This window comes from Ciona intestinalis, unplaced genomic scaffold, assembly GCF_000224145.3.
Source record: "Ciona intestinalis unplaced genomic scaffold, KH HT000369.1, whole genome shotgun sequence".
In the NCBI taxonomy this organism is placed as follows: Eukaryota; Metazoa; Chordata; class Ascidiacea; order Phlebobranchia; family Cionidae; genus Ciona; species Ciona intestinalis.
In genome coordinates this window covers 1-9,549 of record NW_004190690.1, presented here as the reverse complement: position 1 = coordinate 9,549, position 9,549 = coordinate 1, and the positions used below count along the sequence as shown (strand labels likewise).

Genomic DNA, 9,549 nt, shown 5'->3' with positions numbered 1-9,549 from the left:
AATATCCAGACATTACTGATAACACAACGTGGTTCATAACAAAGAACTGCCCACGTGACCGGGTAATCATGACAATAAGCATAGAATGGATACGAGTAGGATGATGCATGCAATGAAACTAAGTAACGTATGAATGAAGAATGTATAAAAATATAACTCGCCTGTAACATCACTATTGTTTGAGAAATAACTAACACATGTTCGATTCCTTGTTGCTGTGCATAGAAAACCATCTTTTCAGTTTCTAAGCTTTCCTTGAGGTTTGCTCTGCATAATAGATTATATACTCAACACAATATGACTTACAATGTACAGGGCAAAGATAAATATCGGTGCATGTCAGTCTTCGCGTAAACTACGTTCATAACTTATGTAACAGCATTAACTTATGTAGGTAACTACAAACTTTAGTTGCTTGTTGCTATGCTAGTGCTGCTAAAGTGAAAGTGTGTAAACATTGGGATACCTTTCTATTAAGTTGGCTTTATTTAGGAATTCGTAGGAAATTAATGCTTACCGCTATAAACACAACCAATATTGGTCATTGAATAATCCGCAGTTAAATATTCCATCTCTGCAGTGCTGAGTATAGTAAGTACCAACCTCATTTTAGCAAAGAAATTACAGTCTTTTTTGATTTTACCATGTAAACTGTACTAAACCGATATTAGCATTTTACGATGTAACCCGATGTTAGCATTTTGACAGATTTGTGTTCCAGACAGTGTTTCCGCTATGTAAAGTACAGGAGAGAAATAATCGTTAATTAATCGCTAATCATGCGGTTTTAAATCTGAAAATTTAGTCCAAAAATTATAAGTATATATTACGATTTGATTTCAATCAAGAGAATAAAAAATAAATGCTAGAATTGAGAATTAAGATAAGTGCGGAAAAAATCACCCTATCAGCAACAACAACAACGCCAAGAACAATTGTTCGACGAAAAAGGATCTATATGGTCACTAACGTGCCCAATAAAATAGGAACAGTATACTTTGAACAGGTAAAACATGCGAAATAGTAAGGTGCCATTTTTTAATGCTCGTTAAATCAGATGGTGGACGGTGGTACATATACATTATATAGATACAGGAGGTGGTATATATGCAATATACAGAGGTAAAAAAATGCGAAATAGTAAGGTGCCATTTTTTAAATGCTCTTCAAATCATAGTAAAGCCAACGATTTTTTTAGCTTGCGTGTGCGAACGATTAAACTAGTTTCATTAAACAACCTTGAATATTTCGTACAGTTTAATTTTGTCTCATTAAACTAGTTTTAGTTTTGTAAAAAAACACTGGGATATAAGCATAAAGAAAACAGGCAGGGGTCAATATGACTTTAATTTAAAATAAAAACAACAAAAACATATCAGTTTAACGGTGTATATATAAAGTTTACATGGCAAAGAAACTAGCACAGCCTGTTAAACTCGGCAAGTTAACTACAAGTTGTAGAATACTGCTAATGTAAATATATTTTAATTTAGAGTCCCATCTTTCCCCACGTTGTAGTTTTGTATGTTTTCATTGCCAAACTTTGAAAGATTTGCTTTCAATTTAGTAATTTATACCTCAGGGGGTTTTCAACTATAAGATTCTGATATAATAAAAAGATAATATTTTGAAAATATATTCGAAATTTGGTCATTTGCACTTGGTGTTAATTTATAAGAAGGTGCTTGTGCCATAAACAGAGTAGTAATACCCACTTCGTAGCAAAAATAAAAACTTTATCAATAGTTACAGTCAATTTCCTGTTAATACAAGTTCATACACATTTGTAGGATACTGTGGCGACCCGCCACGTGTGTGTGCGCCGAAGCGTGCTCGAGTGCCTTTTTCTTATCGTTTTTCCCGCTATAAATACCGTGTGTCTCGTGCTCTTCGTCTTTATAAAATTCACCGCTACCAATAAAGTATCAACCGCTTCATTGGTGACCCCGACGTCCAACGAAATTTGGACAGATGTACAAGGACGCAAAATGGAATCGGAAAATGCTGTAGCGGTCAAACTCCCAGCATTTTGGTGCTCACAGACACGTGTTTGGTTTCTCCAAGCTGAAGCACAGTTTCAACTTAAACGGATCACCACCGACGAAACCAAGTTTTACCATGTTGTGTCGGCACTGGACCAGGACAGGATTTGATGCAGTACGTGCGCGTGATGTCATCGGCGCAGTAGCTTGTGACGGGCAGTATATAACGTTAAAGATCGCTAATCACTTGGCCCAAAAGTTAAGTTTGCCCTATGACTACTGTAAACAGTTCACGACTTGGGATTACGCACACCGCATTGAACGCGTTGACTTACATGCACGTGAAAGTCACCCTTGTATTGGAAACTTGGACGAATTTGTTAAATCAGTTATGAAGGACAACAAAGATTATGGAGAAAGAGTTAAAATCGAGGAGGTGTGTGAATTAATGAATATCAAGTTTCGGGAATTCGTTTTGTATAGCAACACTCGATTTGCCCAATACCGCAGCAGGACTTACGAAGTCTTCCTACACCTTTATCCAGTATTATACAAGTTAGTTAGTTTTTATTCGAGTCTGGCACAATTATTTACGTTTACTTTTTTAGTGTTTTCCAAGAAGTAGCGTCCAGTGATGATTCATCAGCGATTGATGGCCAACATGTCTTGACTCACTTACAAAGCATAAGTTTCTGTCTCGACATATTGTTTTTGAACTCGTATTCAAAAATTCTCGCGGTTGTCTCAAAGGAGTCGCAGGACACTCAACATTTACTACCCGACCAGGAAAAAGGAAATTTTAAAGTTCTTTAGTTGCGTTGAAGCAGCACAGAAAAAGTTTGAACGAAATGAGTTTCCATCTAAAGAAGAATTTGATTCATATGGAGTGGTAAGACAATTTTCATCATAGAAACTATTCCGCCAGTTTATTAAAGACTTTATTTCTAAACTAATAAGGTAAAACAATGTTTGCAAAATCAAAAAAAAAAATACATTTTTGCGTTATTTTAGACCACAGAAGGCGATGAAGAACGTCAGCCGTCTTGCTCGACATGTTGGCGCGACTTCAATTTAGCGGCTACCGAAATTTTAAGTACTTCAATGTACAAAAATGTTCCACTGCTGCTTAGTTCGCCCGAAGCAAGATCCATTCGATCGCGCAGCGCCGAGCCGCAAACTCTAGATAACGTTAAGGTGGTCATGTTCCAACGCTATTCAAGTTTTTTGGGAGCCGTCAGTAGGTTGTTGCATTCTTACTTTGTTTGGGATGAATGGCTGCTCCACACTGAAACGGTGTTTTTGTTTGATAACGATGTGTTTCCAACTATTTCCGAAAATATGCAGAAACGCGTATCTGCATAGGAAACATTGTTTGAATGCCCCAATCATCATCACTCTCTGACTGATCGTCAAAAAAGTATCATCACTGGTCAATATAAAACTTTGTACATGAATGCACTTACTATATTGGAGGAATTGAGAACCAGCACGGATTTTAAACAACTAAGCAGTAAACATATCAACAATGCAATTTGGTATAAGATTTGTACGGGTGATTGTGTCCAAATAAGCGACGCAATAGATTATGCCCTTCGTTTCTTGATTCGCGATGGCAACGAATGCTCAGTGGAATCTCTAATCGGAGATGTAGATCTTGCTAAGTCAGTAAGTGGAAATCGTCGTTCGCGCCTTACCTATGACTGTATCCACCAACAAATGTTTGTTCGGCGAAATAGACCGCATCCACTTCTTTCGGAAGATTTCAGGGTTCGGGTGTTAAATAAAGTCTTCAACAATGGTCCATGGAGATATCTTAAAGCTGGGAGTCTAGCTTTACAGTCTAAGTCGTTCTCGACTCAGATTAAAAAAGCTAAAGCCGAAAACACGTTCTGTTTTTAGTTTATTTTATTGTAGCTAATGGTGCGTTTTATGTATCGTTTATAGTTTCGTTCTCTCGTATATATAGTTCTTTTTTTCGTATGGTTTATGGTTTCGTTCTCTCGTATATATAGTTCGTTTTCTTGTATGGTTTATGGTTTCGTTCTCTCGTATATATAGTTCGTTTTCTTGTATCGTTTATGGTTTCGTTCTTTCGTATATATAGTTCGTTTTCTTGTATCGTTTATGGTTTCGTTCTTTTGTACATATAGTTCGTTTTCTTGTATCATTTATGGTTTCGTTCTCTCGTATATATAGTTCGTTTTTTTTTATATCGTTTTTTTTTTTTATAAAAAAAACTTCTTGCATAAGGTACAAATAGCATGATACTACTATTACAAAGTACGCGTGCGGTTTAACTTTATAACTGATTGGCTGAATCACTGATTATGTCAGCAAACCATCCTACGAGTGCACACAGTATTAACGAAAGTCGTAATTTTCGCGGAAATACGTGACGTCATAATTTGCGGTCCGCAGAAATTGAAAAAAAAAATAGAACACTGGTAGACTTGTTGCAAGATTCGCAACTTCTTGTGTTGAGCAGACTAGACTAGGCATCGATGAGGACATTTGATCAAATTTCGCTCACGCTTTCGCAGTGTCGTGCAGGGTATTAGTAGAGTATCAGTACTCGAGCATCAGATTGTCTGAAAAACAAATTGGAGAGAAAGTACCTAATGCCATAGAGATTGAATATATAAATAAAATAACAAGTTGGTAAGATAGGTGGAAAAACTGGGATTTAAACGACAAATGGCTTCTGCAGTAACAAGTGAACAATTTACTGTAAGGTAGTGGATCAGGTATAGGCACTGAATCCCTGTCAGTGTGCTAACTCACAATATGCATACAAATATAAGACCAAAGAAGAAATAGACATTCGGTCCATAACATTAATAACCCTGCAAGTGTATCAACTCACAATAAGCCTAAAAAATAGGTATAAGGCATTTTGCCATCACTCGTTGGGGGAAAACATTATTTTACCCACCTCAACGGTTATGCTTGTTGTGGTCTTAGTCAGACTCACTTCAACAGTAATAAAGTAATATAATATTCGGGCCACATAGACTAGTGAAACCCTGTGAGTGGTCAGCCCACAATATGCATAAAATATATAAACAGAAAAAGATTCACCGTTGACTGCAGTTGCCATCGGAAGAATTGTGTCCAGCGGTTAACCAATTGTGGAGGGCGGCCAATGTTGAAGTTGTGGTTCGCGCTCCGCAGCCTCGCGACGACGCTGTTCCATCCTGCCCCGACGCACACGGTATCCGACTCCGCAACGCATTGCACACCGACGTATGACACTTGTACGGCACATCTCAGTTTATTGTACGGGAGAACGAGCGACATCGAGCTTAGAGACAAAGTGAGAACAGCAGGGTATTGCAAGCCCCGTACTGCCTCGCAGTACAGGAAAGTGAAAGGTTTATATAACGAAAAACACGTGTAGCAAAACAATAAACCGCGTCATTGGCATGTGGCAATTGCCTCGCCTGGCATACACACAACTGGGTAATTGTTTTATTATCACGATTAGAATGACGGGAAAGTAGATGTTATACGAAAGCAGCGAAACTGCATTCCATTCCTGTCATGCTTTTGTTTTCGCTATACAACGTTGCTTTATATTTAATCTTTATGTATTAGAATAAATTTAGCTATCTTTATATCATTAATTCTGTGCTAGAGCACAATCAACCACTACAGTATTTAACAAGTACATAATTATTTGAAACATTGATTTTACCAGAAATAACCATTGGATGCCTGTGTTCACAAATGTGACAAGGTTGACGCCAAACAGTTCTTTAACCTAAAGTCATATAAACTGAATAATTATCACAAATTATTTTATATGGTATTGCCGGGTTGTAAAACTAATTATTATCTCAATACATATCCCAGTCATTACTGCCGATCTTTCCATGCAGCCACCACTCTGTTGCAATCAAGCAGGATAATGCCTTACCATGATTTTTTTTCTAAAACAAAAGGATTAAGAAGTATTGAAATGAAACAGTGAATAAGCGACTAGTCCTAAGTCATTTCTTATTTCTTTCATACCTGGGCACATAAAATCTCCAACATACTGTCCATTATCTAGAAACAAATATTTTATATAAGTAGAAATGTGGAACTTGTAAAATGTTGGATTATACTTTACCATCAAGCCATTTGCCATTCAAGGTTTTAAAGTTCTGCGTTGTTAATTGCACGTGGGTGATGATTGCTTCGATTCTGTTTTTGTGTTTCCTTGTCCCAAGGTCTTGTGTATCTTAGTAGGGTTTTGTTTATATTATTACAGTCAACTGTGTACACTTTCAACATTTACTTAACCAGAAAACGTACCTGGGTATTTCTTAGGAATATGGTTGTGTTCAAGTTAGTTCTTCAGTGAAACAGGTGTTTCTCGGTTTATTATAACGTATGTAGATGCTTTTTTTAAATAAGTAATTAATTTTGGGATATTATCTACTGAATATGTAAGTGGTACAAACCTTGTTTTTCTAATGGAATTTCTGTAATTTCGTATGCTTCTATAAATGCATAGGTTATTATTAAAGGTTTCCAACCTTAAAGTGAAAGCACCTTACCCTTTTTTCATTTTTTTGTGACAGATTTGCTGCTGTTTTTGTGCTTTCTGGATGTTTAACTTTGTCTGCAATTAGTACATCTCAATATTATTGTTTTTGCTCTTTCATGTGTAGTATTACAGTTTTAAACTAATGTTATCAACCTGTTGATCCATTTTTCTAGCTTCCTTCACTCTTTCTGAATCATTATCTTTCGAAGGGAGGGTTAAATTATGCGGTTCTCTATTGAATATAACCTGGTATGATATAAACATTGCTAAGGAAATTATTTCTCAATAGAAAGCCTATTTAAAACTTACCAGAAAAGGTGAGCATTTGATCGATTTTTGATACGAAATGTTTATATTATAGGAGATGTGGGGAATATGGTCATCCCAATCATTCTGATCACTAAAATTTTAGCAGTATTACAGACACGTTGTATTATATTATACCTTGATAGTTTAATAGCCATATATACCTGTTAATATATTTGCCTAAAACATTCTTTAATGTTTGATTTGTTCGTTCGTTTTGCCCGTTTATCTGTGGATGGTAGCTAGAAGTTATGCACTGACGAATGGAAAGTTTTTCGAACACCCTTTCATTAACCTGTTTCAAGAACAACTCTAATACGGAGATCTCTTTTTAACTACTCTTTTCATAAATTCACGACCCTGATCTGTCATAACTCGACTTGGCGACCCAAATAAATAAATCATGGTCAGTAACAAATCTGCCACATTTTCAGCTGTCTTTGCCTCGGGATGAACAGCTATATATATCTGTTAGTATATTTGCCTAAAACATTCTTTAATATTTGATTTGTTCGTTCGTTCTGCCCGTTTGTCTGTGGATGGTAGCTAGAAGTTACGCAGTGACGAATGGAAAGTTTTTCGAACACCCTTTCATTAACCTGTTTCAAGAACAACGTTTGGTTGGGGTAAGTATAACTCTAATACGGACATCTCTTTTTTTAACTACTCTTTTTATAAATTCACGACCCTGGTCTGTCATAACTCGTCTTGGCAGCCAAAATAAATAAATCATGGTCAGTAACAAGTCTGCCACATTTTCAGCTGTCTTTGCCTCGGGATGGACGTAAGTTCTGGAGCAGCTGTTTTCATTTTTGCCTTAAACTGGTATTCTGGGCATTCCTCGATCTAGCAAAATATAAAGTAATTTTTGAGTGACAACATGTTGCTTCTGGGATCAGAAAGTAACAAACCCATTTTTTATGTCTGCGGTCATACTTCTCCAGTAGTATGACTGACTGACTTTTTCTGCGGTTATACTTCTGCAGTAGTATGACTGATTGACTTTTTTTGGGGTGATAACGCCATAACGGTATCTCTGTGGCCACCGGTACCTTCATCATCGTGGTACTCTTTTAATGCAATCTGTTGTTCCTCCTTGGTGTACAAAACCTTTAGTCTTGAACATCTTGCCCTCTTCAAAACTTTTTTTTGTGTAAGCGCAAATGTAAGTTAGTTTTGTGCAAATACCATGCATCACAAATTTCTGTGCTGCCTTTCTTATTTTTCTGCGGTCTGATAAGCTCTGGTAAAAATGACGACCACAGCTAACATACTTCTTCAAAGCAAGCAGATACTCGTCACCCTGTTTAATGTCTTTATTATTTAAGCGCGCGACACAACGTATATTATTTAGAATTTAAACCTGGTCCTGGATGGTTGTTGATGCATGAGATGACGATTCTGAAACGACAAATAACGTTGTTCAAAATACAATGTAAGCCATATAATATATCAAAGTAAAATAGATTTATACTACAAAAAAAGAATTTCCTACGGCGAAGTATCGTTGTTCCTTGGATCGTCGTCGGTCCTCTAGTAGTTCGATTTATCTTAATGCAAATTTCTTATGTGTAAATGTAACTTACCTTCTTGCTGCTGAATATCGAACATTTCTGAGATTGAGCTTGTCATTTTTTTCGAGCAATAATTTAAAATAGGTGTTATTTGGCATAAAAAAGTAATGTACCGATTTTGGCGCAAAAATACTTTGGTAAACGTCATAATTATAATTCGAAGGTACGTAAACAAAGGATGGTATATTGTCATCAACTTTATTAAAATATTAGACACCACCGTGGTTTATAATAAATAATGTATTTTATATATAAGTTTGTAATAAAAAGATTAAAAGTAAAATTGCTTATAGTTGTATACGCAACAGCGTATTTAGTCATTGGAGTGGAACTCTTTTTTTTTACGAATATCGTCATCAAGGGTCAAAGGGAACGATGTTTTTCTGTCAACGGCATGGCACCACAACGAAGTTGCATCTTCAAGTCTAAATAAACAATGCAAAATAACCAAATATTTGATTGGTTTTCACGAATGTCGTCATCAAGGGTCAAAGGGAACAATTTTTTTCTGACAACGGCATGGCACCACAACTAAGTTGCATCTTTTAGTCTAAATAAACAATGCAAAAATAACCAAATGTTTGATTGGTTAAAGGCAATCTGTCCAAACATGAACATGTATTTTTAACATTGGTGGTATTTATGCAATATATAGTTACGGATAGGGTATATAACTAAAATATAGTTACAACACTATCACCTGTAACTGATAGTGGTGTTTATGCATTATATACTTACGGATGGTGGTGTTTGTGCATTATATTGTTAAGGATGAAGGGGTGGTGTATAACCAAAATATAGTTACGGATAGAGTGGTATCTATCTAATATATAGTTACGGATGGTGTTTATGCATTTTGTATTTACAGGTGGTGGTGTTTTTATGCATTATAGTTACGGGTGGTGGGTGTATAACCAAAAAAAATATAAATCCCTAACTGTATAATGCATAAACACTCGTAACTATCATAATGCATATAATATTCTATGAGTGTTTATGCATTATACAGTTAGGGATGGTGGTGTTTATGCACTGTATAGTTGTTACGGATGGTTGCATAATAATATACAACATGAAAAATTACAACGGCAGTTGTAAGAAAAATATAGCATTCGCTAAAACCGTAAATAAGGACGTATCTAAAATGTGTGCATTA

General features: G+C 36.0%; 2 long non-coding RNA genes across 2 annotated transcripts; one reads left to right on the top strand and one right to left on the bottom strand.

Moving 5' to 3' along the window:
* Positions 1 to 5,548: 5,548 nt before the first annotated feature.
* On the bottom strand, positions 5,549 to 6,192 carry LOC113475405. The gene is made up of 3 exons (XR_003397157.1): positions 6,089 to 6,192; positions 5,994 to 6,029; positions 5,549 to 5,911 (listed from the first exon to the last, which is right to left on the bottom strand). It is a non-coding gene; the product is annotated as an uncharacterized LOC113475405 (long non-coding RNA).
* Positions 6,193 to 6,340: 148 nt separating this feature from the next.
* Positions 6,341 to 7,265, top strand: LOC113475404. Its single transcript, XR_003397156.1, has 2 exons — positions 6,341 to 6,762; positions 6,826 to 7,265. It is a non-coding gene; the product is annotated as an uncharacterized LOC113475404 (long non-coding RNA).
* The last annotated feature ends 2,284 nt before the right edge of the window (positions 7,266 to 9,549 follow it).